Raw genomic sequence first — 16,467 nt, 5'->3', positions numbered from 1 at the left:
TTCCATCCGCTCTTGACCTTCCGCAAAAAAACAGAGCTTGGTCAGGGGTATATGGGTCTGTGGGCCTAATTCAGACCTGTTCGCTAGCAAGCGATTTTTGCACTGCTGAGATCAGATAGTCGCCGCCTACAGGGGAGTGTATTTTAGCTGTACAAGTGTGCGAACGCATGTGTAGCAGAGCTGTACAAACAGATCTTGTGCAGTCTCTGGGTAGCCCAGGACTTACTCAGCCGCTGCGAACACTTCAGCCTGTCTGGGACCAGAATTGACGTCAGGAACCCTTCCTGCAAATGCATGGACACGCCTGCGCTTTTCCAGACACTCATTGAAAACGGTCAGTTGCCACCCACAAACGCCTTCTTCCTGTCAATCTCCTTGCGAATGCTCGTGCGAATGGATCCTTCGCTGAGCGGCGATTCGCTTTGTACCCGTGCGACGCGACTGCGCATTGCGGTGCATACGCATACGCAGTTTAGACCTGATCGCCCGCTGTAGGAAAACGCAGCATAGTGATCAGGTCTGAATTACCCCGTGTCTGCATCTGTTTGCAACTGCGTAAATGCACAATCGTCTTCCTCTGTCTCCATGCAGGTGTAAGTAGCAGAATCATGAAATCTGCATATGCGTGTATATCCTTTTCTAGGCATGTACAAAGAGTATGCAAGATACTGGCATAGGTCTCACTCTGCATGTTGATGGGGGGGCGAGCATTTATCAATAATCACATTTGCAATGTGTGGTGGGCTTGATAATTGCATCCAAAGTTGTATTGCTAGATGTGATTATACCACCCAGATGTATGAAGGAGCACATGCAGGGACAGGGGTTCCGAATGAGCCCACACCTGTGATGCGGTGACCAGTGACAGGGCTCCGCGGCGACCAATTACCTTGTCCTGGAGATTTTTGTGAAGTATAGTCCATAGGTTACAATCAGAGGCATCGGAATGGGGGGGGGGGGCAGAGGGGCAGCATGCCCCACCCAAACATGACAGAGGCAAAGGCGCTAAGGAGAGGGAACACTTACCTCCGGATCCCCACAGTGACTTCTCCTTTAAAGAGTCTGCCGCCATACCACGCTAGCCACATGTCCATTGTCCTGTCCTAGCTGGCTCTTCACACTCACACATGCATTACTGTGAGGAGGCGGGGATGTCCCAGCAGGCTCAGCATGGCCACACCTCCTCCCAGTAATGCATCTGTGAAGAGCCGGCTAGGACAGCAGCATAGCACGCTGCAGCACCAGACTTTTAAAAGGAGGAGTTGCCACGTGGATTCTGAGGTAAGCGCCTCCCCGCACTGGGGTGGGGGATGGGTTTGGGGAGAAGCGTCAATATATCCTCCAAAAACCTATTTATGGGGAACATGCCATAAATATTTCATGATAAATAGGGCCCATAGGGAGAACATTTTACCTTAACACCCCTGCTGGCCTTAAAATAAGGATTTTAGAGCTGAACAAATATTGCTGAGCAGCTCATAATCCCCCACAACACAAAATAATGCAATCACTGAAATTTAGACTTGAGCTAGGTACTGTAGGAGTCGGACCAGTGTGAGAGGTGCGGCTGCGGTGCGTGTGGTGCCTGCTGCCGTGCAGGTGTAGACTCGGTACTCACCAGGCGCCGCTCTCGCTCACCTTCAGGTACCGGAACCCTCAACGGACCTGGAAATCTTCAATCGGATCCGGACACGGCGATTCCCTCTCGGAGCTGACCGACGACCGAGCTGAGGAGAGAATAGGTTACCTTAAAGGGGGTATCGACCCTTCTTCCACTGGAACAGGGGATACCCCCGGGGTGACCGCGACCTTCACCGGTTGGGTGAAAGGTCATCACCGGCACAAAGCCTCAGCCACCCAGATTTCACACACTCGCGCTCTCGCACGTAGTGTGATGAAAAGGATTCTCACGTCCGTGAGCAATCCCGATTCCGGCGCTCGGGGACAGACAAGGGACAAACGCACACAGATGTTACTCACCGTCAGTTTCGCACTGCGAACGTCTTCTTCTCTTACAGGTCCCTGTAAGGAGGTAAACAAACAAGCAAACAGCCGTGCAGGGCCTAACTCTAACCTAGTGTCACACCCTATACTAACTACAACGGCAGAGCCCTCGAACTAGCTCTGTGGGTGTGGTGCAACAAAACTAAACACACTTAACGAGCTCACACTTTGCCCCGCACGGTAACATACATCACGATACACAATGCAAGCGACGGTACGGTCCCTTTAGTTACCAGACTCAGAACACCCAGTAGTGGGGGCCGCACAGCTCACCCACCTACCGTACTCTATTCTTAGGGGCTCAGGCCGAGCGGGCCTGCCTACCTAACACCTCAGGGTGGCCTGGGCCTAGCGCCCAGTGCCACCTTTATTCACCTCGGGGGCACTTACCCACTGGGCCTAGCGCCCCCCCCTGACTACACACAGGCCGGAGGCCTGACTTCACCCACGGGCCTAGTGCCCGCCTAACTTGTCACCCGTTGGGTGACCTGGGCCTAGCGCCCAGCGTCACCTTCAGATATCCCTAGCTGGCCAGAATACCCTAGGGCCTAATGCCCTCTAATGCCCCACAGGCCTAATGCCTGATGTGCCCCTCGGGCCTAATGCCCGCCTAACTGCCCACAGGCCTGTGGCCTGACTATTCCTAAGGGCCTAGTGCCCAACTGTGTCTCAGGCCTAGTGCCTGCCTATCCGGGCCGGGGGGGTCCCCCCGGCTACTCGTGCCCACGGGCCTGGAGGGCCCGACTAAATAACCCCCACGGGCCGGGAGGCCCGACCAAATGCCCACAGGCCGGGAGGGCCTGACTGTGCCCACGGGCCTATTGCCCGAACACCCGGTGGTCTAGGGAGGAGCGGGTACAGGGGCACCTGAAAAGGGCCTACCTGACCCGCTGGGAGAGGCACCAGGGGGGAGCTTCGTCAGCTCTTTTCTTCCCACCCCTGGTGACCTCTCCGCCGCTCTTCTTCAATCTTCGGCCGCTGGCCTGTCCTGGCCAGCGGCGCCGCCGTCGCCTCGCCGCGTCCAGCCGCCGCTGGACATCTTCCTGCCGCCGGACGTCTTCAGGCCTCTTCCGCGGCCACCCGAACTCCGACCACGATCTCTTCTCCCTCGCGCTCTTCCGCGCGCGCGGTGTTCTCGGCTCCTGCCCGGCGTCTCTCCTCTTCGCGCTCCTGCGCGCCGTCCTTCCTTCAGGCTCCCGCCCGGCGTCTGACGTCAGACACCGGGGGCGGGGCCTATGACGCGGCGAGCGCCAATTGGCTCGCCGCGCCCCTCTCCGATTGGCTGCCGCTCCGGGAGCCGCGATTGGCTCCCGGAGGGCGCCAAGATTCAAATGCCCCTGCAGTCTCTGGTCCGGTGCAGGGAAAAAGGTAATCCCTGCACCGGACACCCGCCGCCGCCACACACTGACAGGCGCTGGGGACAGACAAGCTGTCCTCGCGCTGTCAGAAACATTGTCCCGCAGGGGACACAGGCGCCCTGGCTGCTGCAGCTGGAATGTGTCCTGTAAAACAGGACACATTCCCACATTTCCCCCCCCCTTTTTCCTTTGTAGCCCCTACAAAGATCTCCACGACGTCCATCGTCCGCGGGTCAGGGAATTCCAAGGTCCTTCCGGCGAGGGTGCATTCGGGGGCCCAGCCTGGACCAGCTGTGACCCCACATCCTTCCTCCTCCAGCTCCGGGTTCCTCTTACGTCCTGACCTCCATCGGCGGATCCTCTGGGGGAGTGGCATCTCCTCACGGTCGCTCGACGTTGGCCACCATGGGGAATCTTCTTCCACGGGGACAACAGTCACCCACTCTTGACCTTCGATATCGTCTGTGGCTTCGTCCCTGTCTTCCGGGTGTGGTATCGACCACCACCCAACAGCGGAATCCTCCGGGGCATCCGTTTCCTCCCGGGCAACAGCCACCACATGTCGCATTTCCTCGTGGGGCATCTCCAAAGGTCCTGTGTCTTCCTCTGGAACGGGTCCTCCCACGGCATCGCGATCCTGTCCCCGTACGTCCGTCCATTTCGGCACTTCCGGCAGGTATTCTTGCTCCAGGACTACCTCCTCCTCTTCACGGAGGTCATTCAACTGGGAGCACGACTCCACCCGATCCTGCCAGTCACTCTCGTCGGCGCTTCCGATGCCAGAGTCGTCCTCCATCTGTTCTTGGAGGGATTCGTCGGCGGACAGCTCACCGTAGTCCGAGTCCTCCTCCGATATCTGGACTGGGGTATCATTTTCCTCCTCAGCGTACTTAGTCTCTTCCGCTGGTACGTCTGCTTCCTCAGCGTACTTCTCTTCCGCTGGTATCTCTAATTCCTCAGCGCACTCCTTCGCTTCCGCTGGCATCTCTAGGTACCCAGGACACACCTGTTCCGCACGTCCTGGTCGTGGACGGTTCCAACGCGGGGAGATTCCGGACAACCTCGTCACTGGGTCTTCACGCCTTTCTTCACAGCGTGGTTTCTTCTCCTCCCAGTCGTCCACCTCCGCCTGATGCGGGAAAGGATCCTTCGTTACTGGGGTCACTTTCTTGGGACAGAGTAGGTCCGCGGCATCTTCCCAGGGGCACTCACTGGCCGCATGTCCTGGTCGCCGACACTTCCAACAAGGGAGGGCCACTGCCACCTTCTCCAAGATGGGTTCCTGGTCCACCTCCTTCACTGGGGAATCTTCACCCGTTGGTTCCGGCTCAGAGGAAATGGGCACCTGCGAACTAACTTCAAGCAGGGTCTTCCGCTCCATTTCCCTGGTTTCCTCCTCCCATCTCTGGGCGCGACCATCCGCAATCATCCGGTCTTCATTCCACGGACAATCGGGAAGCGCATGTCCTCTCGCCTCGCAGAGCGCACACACAGGCTCTGCAGCCACCCGGTCCCAAAGCTGTTGACGAGACTCCGTCATCTGCTTCACCGTGGCCTCGTAGTCCGTCCATGGACATTCCCGGAGCCTATGTCGGTGATCTCCACAGCTTTCACACCAGGAATCAACCTCGTCTTCGCTCAACTCTTCGTCCCAGACACAACTGTTGTGCTCATGCCCGTAGTTTCCGCAGAGCAAACACCGGGACTCCTTCTTCGCTTGGCCCTTCCGACGTCTTCGGTCCGCTTCCTGGACCACCTTCTTTGGGGACGTCTCTCGCCAAGTACACTTGTCGGCAAAGTGCCCCGTTTGCCGACATTTCTTGCAGGGCGTCACAGCGGCCTTCTTGCGCCCCTTCTCCCGGCGTTCTTCCTTTACACGCTGGACCGACCGCTGCACCATTTTCAGGAGGTCTGCCCCAGACACCGTCACCCAGTCGCTCTGGTCCGCACGCGTCCGTGGGTGAGTCTGTTCCGGAGCCATCCGCAGGGAGGTCTTCTTGGTGGCGTTCCACATCGTGTCCGTGATCCGGTCTCTTTGATCCTGCCGACTACGCCAAGTGTGAGAGGTGCGGCTGCGGTGCGTGTGGTGCCTGCTGCCGTGCAGGTGTAGACTCGGTACTCACCAGGCGCCGCTCTCGCTCACCTTCAGGTACCGGAACCCTCAACGGACCTGGAAATCTTCAATCGGATCCGGACACGGCGATTCCCTCTCGGAGCTGACCGACGACCGAGCTGAGGAGAGAATAGGTTACCTTAAAGGGGGTATCGACCCTTCTTCCACTGGAACAGGGGATACCCCCGGGGTGACCGCGACCTTCACCGGTTGGGTGAAAGGTCATCACCGGCACAAAGCCTCAGCCACCCAGATTTCACACACTCGCGCTCTCGCACGTAGTGTGATGAAAAGGATTCTCACGTCCGTGAGCAATCCCGATTCCGGCGCTCGGGGACAGACAAGGGACAAACGCACACAGATGTTACTCACCGTCAGTTTCGCACTGCGAACGTCTTCTTCTCTTACAGGTCCCTGTAAGGAGGTAAACAAACAAGCAAACAGCCATGCAGGGCCTAACTCTAACCTAGTGTCACACCCTATACTAACTACAACGGCAGAGCCCTCGAACTAGCTCTGTGGGTGTGGTGCAACAAAACTAAACACACTTAACAAGCTCACACTTTGCCCCGCACGGTAACATACATCACGATACACAATGCAAGCGACGGTACGGTCCCTTTAGTTACCAGACTCAGAACACCCAGTAGTGGGGGCCGCACAGCTCACCCACCTACCGTACTCTATTCTTAGGGGCTCAGGCCGAGCGGGCCTGCCTACCTAACACCTCAGGGTGGCCTGGGCCTAGCGCCCAGTGCCACCTTTATTCACTTCGGGGGCACTTACCCACTGGGCCTAGCGCCCCCCCCTGACTACACACAGGCCGGAGGCCTGACTTCACCCACGGGCCTAGTGCCCACCTAACTTGTCACCCGTTGGGTGACCTGGGCCTAGCGCCCAGCGTCACCTTCAGATATCCCTAGCTGGCCAGAATACCCTAGGGCCTAATGCCTGATGTGCCCCTCGGGCCTAATGCCCGCCTAACTGCCCACAGGCCTGTGGCCTGACTATTCCTAAGGGCCTAGTGCCCAACTGTGTCTCAGGCCTAGTGCCTGCCTATCCGGGCCGGGGGGGGGTCCCCCCGGCTACTCGTGCCCACGGGCCTGGAGGGCCCGACTAAATAACCCCAACGGGCCGGGAGGCCCGACCAAATGCCCCCGGGCCGGGAGGGCCCGACTACGTGCCCACAGGCCGGGAGTGCCTGACTGTGCCCACGGGCCTATTGCCCGAACACCCGGTGGTCTAGGGAGGAGCGGGTACAGGGGCACCTGAAAAGGGCCTACCTGACCCGCTGGGAGAGGCACCAGGGGGGAGCTTCGTCAGCTCTTTTCTTCCCACCCCTGGTGACCTCTCCGCCGCTCTTCTTCAATCTTCGGCCGCTGGCCCGTCCTGGCCAGCGGCGCCGCCATCGCCTCGCCGCGTCCAGCCGCCGCTGGACATCTTCCTGCCGCCGGACGTCTTCAGGCCTCTTCCACGGCCACCCGAACTCCGACCACGATCTCTTCTCCCTCGCGCTCTTCCGCGCGCGCGGTGTTCTCGGCTCCCGCCCGGCGTCTCTCCTCTTCGCGCTCCTGCGCACCGTCCTTCCTTCAGGCTCCCGCCCGGCGTCTGACGCCTATGACGCGGCGAGCGCCGATTGGCTCGCCACGCCCCTCTCCGATTGGCTGCCGCTCCGGGAGCCGCGATTGGCTCCCGGAGGGCGCCAAGATTCAAATGCCCCTGCAGTCTCTGGTCCGGTGCAGGGAAAAAGGTAATCCCTGCACCGGACACCCGCCGCCGCCACACACTGACAGGCGCTGGGGACAGACAAGCTGTCCCCGCGCTGTCAGAAACATTGTCCCGCAGGGGACACAGGCGCCCTGGCTGCTGCAGCTGGAATGTGTCCTGTAAAACAGGACACATTCCCACACCAGCCCTTCCCAATTCTTAGGGATAATTTTACTAAAGGCTGATTTCGTGTTTCAGGGACTAAAAGGCACATTTACTAACAATTTTCTGAAACACAACATCGACCTTTAGTAAATTTACCCCTTAATCTGTCATTATCATTTTGAGCCTCTGCAATACAATGTGCAACATGGGTTTGCCAAGGTGCATATTTGCTCCTGTTTTTGTGGTTTGAGGCTGATAACACATAACATAGCAGTTTACATGCTAGACTAGTAAACACATAATATTTGCTAACATTAATGCCAATACTGCATTCATTCTGCCTAACCCTAGCCCTCCGTGAGGGGTGCCTGACCCTAACCCCCCCTCCCCCGCAGCCTAAATCTAATCCCCCCCCCCCCCTCCCACCGCAGTTTACCTGCCTTGCGCTGCGGTCTCTTTTCGTTTGGGATTCCAGCTGTTGGCATCACAGCTCCGGGATGGTGTACCCATTCCGGATGCCGGTGTCGGCATTCATTACATTACAGGGTCAGTATTCCGGCGTCTGTATTGCCGGAATCTGTTTTGACTGCCAGGATCCTGACTGCTTCCCGTGCTGAGTTCTGATTGGAGGGAATTATTATTACCTTTGTAGTTCTAAGCAAAGGGTTCTTAGAACAGCACAAATACTGGGTTTACAACTCTACTTTGTTATTAGAACTGCACAAATTGTGTAGATCTGCACACTATATTATCCTCTTCAGTGGTGCAGGTAGAAAAAAAATCTCTTAGTGGTACTGTGTGCGTGCGCCGAAGGCCAAAAATGGGTGTGGCCACATGCCACACAGGGCGTGGCCAATGAAAATGGGGACGTGATACACATCCCAGTAGTGCAGGTCCAGATACACACATCCTCCCCACAGTGCCAGATACACATATACCCCCACAGTGCCAAATTTGCCCCCACAGTGCCAGATACAAATATACCACCACAGTGCCAGATATGCCCCCACTGTGAAAGACAGACATATGCCCTCACAGTGCCAGATATGCCCCTACAGTGCCAGTTACACATATGCTCCCACAGTGCCAGATACACATATGCCTCACAGTGCCAGATACACATATGCCTCACAGTGCCAGATACATATATGCCCCCACAGTGCCAGATACACATATGCCTCACAGTGCCAGATACACATGTGCCCCACAGTACCAGATGGGTGTGGTTCATCAAATCGACAGTGTCTAGGTCGACAATGTTTAGGTCGACCACTATAGGTCGACAGTCACTAGGTCGACAGGGTTTCTAGGTCGACATGTGCTAGGTCGACAGGTCTAAAGGTCGACATGAGGATTTTTTTTTGGGGGGGGGGTCGTTTTCTTCGTAGAGTGACCGGGATCCCAAATTAGTGCACCGCGTCCCCTCGCATGGCTCGCTTCGCTCGCCATGCTTCGGGCATGGTGCCTTCGCTCCGCTACCACTTCGCTCGGCACACTTTACCGTTCCAATCGTAGTCCACGTGGATCGTTAAGTATGAAAAAATTCAAAAAAAGAAAAAAAATGTGAAAAACTCATGTCGACCTTTAGACCTGTCGACCTAGCACATGTCGACCTAGAAACCCTGTCGACCTTCCATCCATGTCGACCTAGTGACTGTCGACCTATAGTGGTCAACCTAAACATTGTCGACCTAGACACTGTCGATCTTCAGACCGGATCCCGTACCAGATATGCCCCCACAGTGCCAGATATGCTGCTACAGTGCCAGGTACACAAATACCACCACAGTGCCAGGTACATATATGCCCCCACAGTGCCAGATATGCCCCCCAGTGCTGCTCACCGCGCTGCTGCTGCTACTGGCTGCTGTGTGTGAGGGGAGGAAAGCGCAGCGCGTGCCTTTCCTGCCCCTCAGTGCTCAGTCTGGTCTCTGGCAGCGGCATGTATCTCCAATCAGGAGCCGGTTTGTGAGCCAATCAAAGCTCACTGTCTGTCAGCCAATCAGGAGCCGTAGCTGCCGGTCCGGAGCTCTGATTGGCTAACGAAGCAGTGCCTCATTAGAGATACATACCGCCGCCACTGCTGACAGAGCCCGAACTGAGCACTGAGGGGCAGGAGAGGCGCACGCTGTGCTCTCCTCCCCTCACACACAGCAGTGGCTGCAAGCATGACAGACGGGCAGGCACCGGCTGGCAATTTCTTACCGGTATGCAGTACCATCCCGTACCGCCATACTTGCAGCGCTGCCTCTACTCCCCTTTATCCATCAATGGTACACTACTGTTTCAATGGGTCAATTTACTAAGATGGGAGTTCTATTTAAGATGGAATCTTGCCCATAGCAACCAATCAGATTCTACTTCTCATTTATTTAGCACCTTCTAGAAGATAATACCTGGAATCTGATTGGTTGCTATGGGCAACATCCCATCTTAAATTGAACACCCATTTTAGTAAATTTACCCCATAATATCCATTTGTTAGCCGGAAGACGCACTTCTTAATGCATTACCGTTCACTTTATGTTTCAACCTGCATTTGATCTTCATTCTGTATAGACAAGGCTGTATAGGAAGATAATTAGAATATAATTCTCATGTAAAATGAGACCTCTTAACCAGTCATAGGAGTCTTTAGAGAGGCGATGTGCTGAATACCTCAAAGGGTTATTAGGGTCATTAGCCATTTCTTTAGTTGTTTTGTCATCTCCCCTCCCCCTGCCCATCCTGACAGGGGCAGCATACTATGTGATTCTCATCCTTGTTTCTTTGTTGCTAGTAGTGAGACTGCTGATATTTAGCACAAATTATCCACTAGATCTCTTATACATTATAGAAGGTACGACACCATCAAAAGGTCTAGTAACAAATAGATGCTGTGCTGTTACTGTATATGGGCACTATGCATCCTGACGCTCAGACCCTACAGACAGAAGTCAGCAGGATAGGAGTAGGAGGGAAAATGTTGGCATCAGTTTGGTGATTTTCAGGTGACATTTGTACATTGTTGCTTGAGTCAGTGATGTGCATACTGAATGCTTTATAGTCGCATAATGGGGGTCATTCCGAGTTACAGCTACAATCAGGCGCTCAGACATGCGGGGGGACGCCCAGCACAGGGCTAGTCTGCCCCGCATGTCAGTGATCCCCCCCCCACAGAAATGCAAAAGCATCGCACAGCGCGATGCTTTTGCATCTTAGGAGTTACTCCCGGCCAGCGCAGCTTCTGCAGCTGGCCGGGAGAACGTCTTCGCTGCCCCAGGTCGCAGCGTTTGTGTGTGATGTCACGCAGCCACCGCGGTCCCCCCCCCCATGGTCCGGCCATGCCTTCGTTGGCCGGACCGCACCACCTAAACGGTGGCTTAACTCCGCCGTCCAGCCTTCGGCCGTCTGGCATGCGCCGGCTCACTGCGGTGCCGACGCATGCGCAGTTCCGACCCGATCGATGCGCTGCGATAAACTGCAGAGAGCGATCGGGTCGGAATGACCCCCAATGACTGTTGTGATATAAATGAGCTGGAGAGGGGCTGATGCATACCATCATACTGTCCTGATGGGACTGCCCCACCAATCCGATTATCAACACTTTGTCCCAATTCGGATACAGTTGAGAGCAGTGGGGGCTCCAGAGGTGGGGCTGCAGCACAGTCCAAAATTCAAACAGGAGAGCCACCCCAACTTCCACCCCAAACACTGCCAAACACCGCCGGCCAGGACTCACTGGCAGTTGGTGTGGCTCTCCTGTTTGAATTTTGGACTGTGCTGCAGACCCACCTCTGGTTGGGTGGTACTGTATGTTTGATGCTCTTTCCAAGTTGTGCCTACTAGCATGGCATTAAAGCGATGTCTCAGGGGAGGGAGGAGGGCTTTGAAAGCACTATTTACACCAGGGGTCTTCAACCTTTAAGACAGCGTGGGCCACATAAAAAAATGAAACGAAGCCGAGGGCCACTAAGCTATACTGCGGTATTTAGAATCTAAATTTTAATTTATGATTGTAATGAGACCTTTTCTAGACTCATAAGACCATAAAAAAGACTTCAAAAGATAATTATTGTAATTTAATGAATGAAACATGGTCTACTTTACCTTTGTTATTATAATAAGTTCATATCAGTGGGAAACTTGGCATTGTTTTTGCTTGGCCAGCTTGTCGATGTTGGCATCAATGTTAGAAGTCGCTATGCGCAGAGTATTCTCAAGATGTTGGTCTGTAAGCACTGAACTGGACTCATACGGCAGTATCACTGGACTGGTGGGTATAATGTGGGCATGCTTTCACAATATTGCTGCTGTCTGTCTGTGATGGGGGGAGGGAGGGTATGATAGCGCCTATGTCAAGACATAGGTGCTATCATACCCTCCCTCCTCCCCATCACAGACAGACAGCAGCATTGTCAAAGCATGCTCCCTGCCATCTCTGCTCTTAATACTTAATACACCCCCTGCTGGGTCCCCCGCCACGCCCCCTGCCCTCAATACTAATTTATTCACTGCCATGCTCAGGCTGCCGCACCCCCGTCCCCGCCGCTCCCGCACGCCGGGTTCCTGCACTGCCCCCTGCCCTCAACACTTATACACTTTTATTCTCCTGCCGCAGTCCCCCCCCCCCCCCCCGCGCCGGGTCCCCGCCGCACACAGCCATGCTCAGGCTGCATACATGCTGCCGCACCCCCTCCGCTCCCGCCCGCCGGGTTCCCGCACTGCCCCCTGCTCTCAATGGTAACTTGCCGCACCCCCCCCAGCCGGGTCCCCGCCGCTCTCACCCACCTATTCAACACTGCAGGCGGAGGGAGACACAGGGAGGGAGACACAGTAAGGGTGACCAGACCACTGACCAGCCTAAGAGGAGCTACTCCCCTTCTTCACAGGCAACCAGTGACAGTGCGGGGGAGTCACATGACTCCGGGAAAGGGAAAACAATTATTATTATTTTTGTGTTCATATGTGCGCTGCGGGCGGGCGCGTCGGCGGGCCATGGAAACCATAGCAGTGGGCCACCTGTGGCCCGCGGGCCACGGGTTGAAGACCCCTGATTTACACCATCCTGGGATGACCATTGTGATGTGGACACTCCACCAAAAGGGCATAGTCACACATCTTTCAGCTGTTGGGAAGTATGGCTTAGGACAGAAAACAAGTTTTTTTTTATTACTTCCCTTCTATTTTCTATATATTTTTTTTTATTTTTAAGGGTAGAACCTTTACATTGAGGTGGATGGTATGATGTATTTTCCATGAGAACCAATACTATCAGTTCTAATGTTATCTGGCTCTAATAGTAACATACAAAAAGCAGGCTACACTGGACCTTGGGTTTCAGTGTATAGACAGCCAATGTCTAGATCGCCGGTCATTAGGTCGACCCCATATCTTCGACATGTATTAGATAGACAGCGACAAAAGGCAAACACTGGAAAAGGTCGACAGGTATAAAACATTAACAGGTTCAAATGGTCAACAGCTCAATGCTTGACACAAAAAAGGTTGACACAACCTAATGCATGTCGACCATATGAGGTCGACCCAGAGTAGACATAGTAGATCTTCTATACCACACCCCTGGACCAGTGACGTGCGGTGAGGTTAATGGCTGGGGAGGCACTGGCTAGCATCAGTGATAGATTTACACACATTATACAAAAAAAAAATGTTTATTTATATATACGATGATATCGGGATCCCCGTGGCCAGGATGCAAAATATCAACAGTATCAACCCAATGTTAGAACACTGACACTGGCTAATTTTAAAAGCTAACCCTGATCCCAAAAACCCCTAACCCACATTTCCCGCAGCCTAAACCTAGTGTGTCGTCGTCCCCCCCCCCTCCCCCCGCAGCCTAGCCGCAAACCCTCCCAGTGGTGCCTAATCCCAACCCTCCCTGCAGCCTAACCCTAACTTTCCCTCCCCCGCAGCCTAACCCTAACTCCACGCAGCCTAACCCTAACCTTTCCGTTGGTGCACTGTTCTCATATAAAAATAACACAGAGAATAATATCAATGCACACATTCCTATCTATGTAATGAAAGAACTGAGCTCACTCATTGCCTCACATCAGCCAAGCTGGTCTCCTCGCCCCCATCTGTGCTCTCTCTTGTCACTTGCCCATTGTACTTCTGATGTGGCTGGCAGTGGACAGGGGATTCAGGTCTGCGCACCGCTTCCCCGGGATGCGGCCAGGCTTTATCTGCTAGGTGCTGCAATCTCCTCCCGGTATGCGGGGCCCGGCGGTGCAGTGGGAGATGGCTTCATCTCTTGTGCAGGGGAAAGTATGCACTCACATGTGCCTCCAGGTTTTCTCACAGCGGGTCCGGGATACAATAGGCAGCCTGGGCCATCGTGCTTCTAACGGAGCTCCGGTCTCTTCCTGGATGGTCACATGACACATCTGAGGTCTCCAATCATAGCTGTAGCCACTGTGAGGCATGCCTCACTCGCCTCATTTTTAAGTGATGTGATTGGTCTCTTTCTAGCCCCGCCTTGCTCTACAAGCAGCGCAGCAGAAGTCCTCTACTATGAGAAGCGAGGCAGAGCAATTGCTGCCCCACGTCTTGTTTCTCCCTGCAGTTCCAGAGAAAACTGCAAAACTGGACAGTTTTAACTATACAAATGATTATTTTAGTACAAAGAAGATGTTTCTAAGTTATAAATATCTTCTTTGTATTGTTCTAATCATTTTTATAGTTAAAACTCAGGAGTATTGACAGGGAGTATGACAGGAGAGGCTCTGCCTCCCCTGCCTGCACCTTATAGTGTTGGTGTCAGCAGAGATAAAATTTATAGGACATCCCTCTGCTTCCTAGTAACCCACACACACCACTAAACATGGAAGCGCTGTAGCCAACAGCTCAGATGTATAAACAGCAAACCATGCAAGAGATCATATCTGTTATTATTTCCTGACGCTGATCTGCATTGCCTCAGGGGCAGGTGCGTCCTGACGTACTGTATATAGTCAGCAAGTAGTCAGAGTAGTTAAAGAATTTAGAATTAGGGGTGCTAACTTCGTCGTTTCAGAATTGCCATTATGTCCTATAAACAGTACATACTATTCATGTAGATGGTCTGCATTTCTGTGTGAATTTAAAGCACACATGGTGGAAGAAGCCATATTGTGTAAACTGAGTGAAAGTTTTTGGTTTTGGATATCTGTAACTTTGAAGCAGTCTTTGTATGATATAATATCCTGCTATAGGATTTCCCCAGTACCAAAAATATAAGCAAAAGGTACATATAGGGATATTTATCATATCGCTCATTTTAAGTGTGGTGTGGATATTTTAAGTGTAGTATCGCCGAAATTAATATTTTCACTGGAAATTAGCAACAGTCTCATACCAGGACATTGTCTCTGATAATAACCCATTAACTGGAAGCAGAGTGTCCATTGGATCTTCCTCTGATTTAAAACTTCAAAATCCCAAATGTTGATGGAAATAATTGGGTACAGGCTTGAGGATGTAGCAGAGTGTCTGTAGACACCAGCGGATGCCCAGATACTTAACCAGTAGAGTGTTGTTATTGAAGATAAAGCAGGTACAGCTGTACTCACTGTTATACACACTGGTAGATGGAGCAGAGCTTGACCAGAGTGAGGTCATACAGCTCACCAGGCAGTGAGTGTATATAGGTACCGGGTAGTGGTTCAGCATGATGGAACATTAATTCTACTGCAGCTAATCACAGGTCTCACTGGAGCTAACTGGAAGGCTATTGTTGTCTACTGTGGCACTCTAACACAGTCTCAAGATGCTGAGTAGCATCCCTGGTGGTCACATTGGTTGAGGGAATGATGCTTCCCAGGAAAGGTAGCTACATGAAGTCCACTCCACAAATGTAAGCAGAGTAACAGGACCTTCACTGTGGGGACCGGCAAAAGACCAGCACCTGCCTGCCACAGGACCATCACTTCCCTGGGGAAACCAGCTCCACTGTTCCAGGTTCCAGCATGCTGTGACAATTGTGACCTGAACTAATATACTATACATGAGGATGCAGCCTTACTGTTGTTGATATTTATGTACAGTACTATTGATGGTAGTAAGCAGGTTAGTAGACACCAGCGGAATCCTAATACAGCAGACAGCCAGGTTGTTAACATGTGGATGGTTTATTGTAGTGTCACAGGGTTTGTTTGTACAGCGGTACTCACACTTACACTCAGTGTACTGAATGGATGGATGGATGGAGTGGAACTTGAGCAGTACCACCATACTGAGGACCAGCAGGTCATGATTGTGGGTAGCGGTGTGGACATATAACAGCGGTGATACTGGAATATAATGTAGGATGTAAAGCAAGGTCACTGTGGTGCTTTTTCACAGTGACAAAATGGAACCGCATGCGTAGAAGACCATGCTGTGACTATCTTGGTAAAGATGATTGCTTCACCTTATGGGCAAATATGGAAGCAGTGCAAGAGGGCACTCCATACTTTAATCCCCCCTCGCTGCAAGCTTTCTCCATGTTGCACAAACATTTTCAACAAAAAGCTATTTTACAGCAACAACTTGTAAAAAAGATTAGGGATAAACAAACCAGAACAAATCATAATTTCACGTGCGTTCCAATCCACATTTCTCCTGAAATGTGACCAACAAATGTGCCGTAATTCCTTTAGTAAGCACGTAAGCAGGATTCTTCTCACTTCCATGTGAACCACATCAACAGATCCTTTTTCTACGAGCTCACAAATAAAGTGATGCCTGATCTCTGTGCTGTGCGATAACTCAATTGCACCTCTATTACCACACTGAATGTTGATGGTGCAGATTTAACAACAAGTGAAATTCCTGTTATCACTCGTTACGAATGATAAATGGTGCTCCAGACAATCAGCTCCTAGATGTCATTTTGAAAACACGTGACAGTTAGGAGCTGATTGGCTGGACCACCATTTATGATTTGTAACAAGAGATCACAAGAATATCACTCATTATTAAATCTGCCCCTTAGTTCATTCAAAAGTCTCTTCGATGTTTAAAGCCTCTTTGGCTATTGTGGATTTACACTCACACCAATCATCTCATGGCTTTGTCTCCTGGATATATTAAGGTTCACAGAATGTGATGTTTGCAAACTCCTCAAAGTATCTTCTTGATGGTTTTCACTAGTTG

The 16,467-nt window shown here is 52.8% G+C and overlaps 1 protein-coding gene and 1 long non-coding RNA gene across 3 annotated transcripts in view; one reads left to right on the top strand and one right to left on the bottom strand.

The window, feature by feature from the left end:
* LOC134969039 (uncharacterized) overlaps positions 1–13,717 on the bottom strand; it is a 129,077-nt gene extending 115,360 nt beyond the window's left edge. The window contains exon 1 of one of the 2 annotated variants that reach the window (XR_010189383.1): positions 13,393–13,717. This is a non-coding gene — a long non-coding RNA (uncharacterized LOC134969039). The remainder of the gene's footprint in view (positions 1–13,392) is intronic. The other variant, XR_010189382.1, reaches the window with a different exon arrangement.
* Positions 1–16,467, top strand: part of PKP3 (plakophilin 3) — a 139,346-nt gene that overhangs the window by 5,433 nt on the left and 117,446 nt on the right. The gene's annotated exons all lie outside the window — the stretch shown is intronic.

The sequence above is a fragment of the Pseudophryne corroboree genome, chromosome 11 (assembly GCF_028390025.1).
Source record: "Pseudophryne corroboree isolate aPseCor3 chromosome 11, aPseCor3.hap2, whole genome shotgun sequence".
Classification (NCBI taxonomy): Eukaryota; Metazoa; Chordata; class Amphibia; order Anura; family Myobatrachidae; genus Pseudophryne; species Pseudophryne corroboree.
This window is presented reverse-complemented; position numbering and strand designations above follow the sequence as displayed.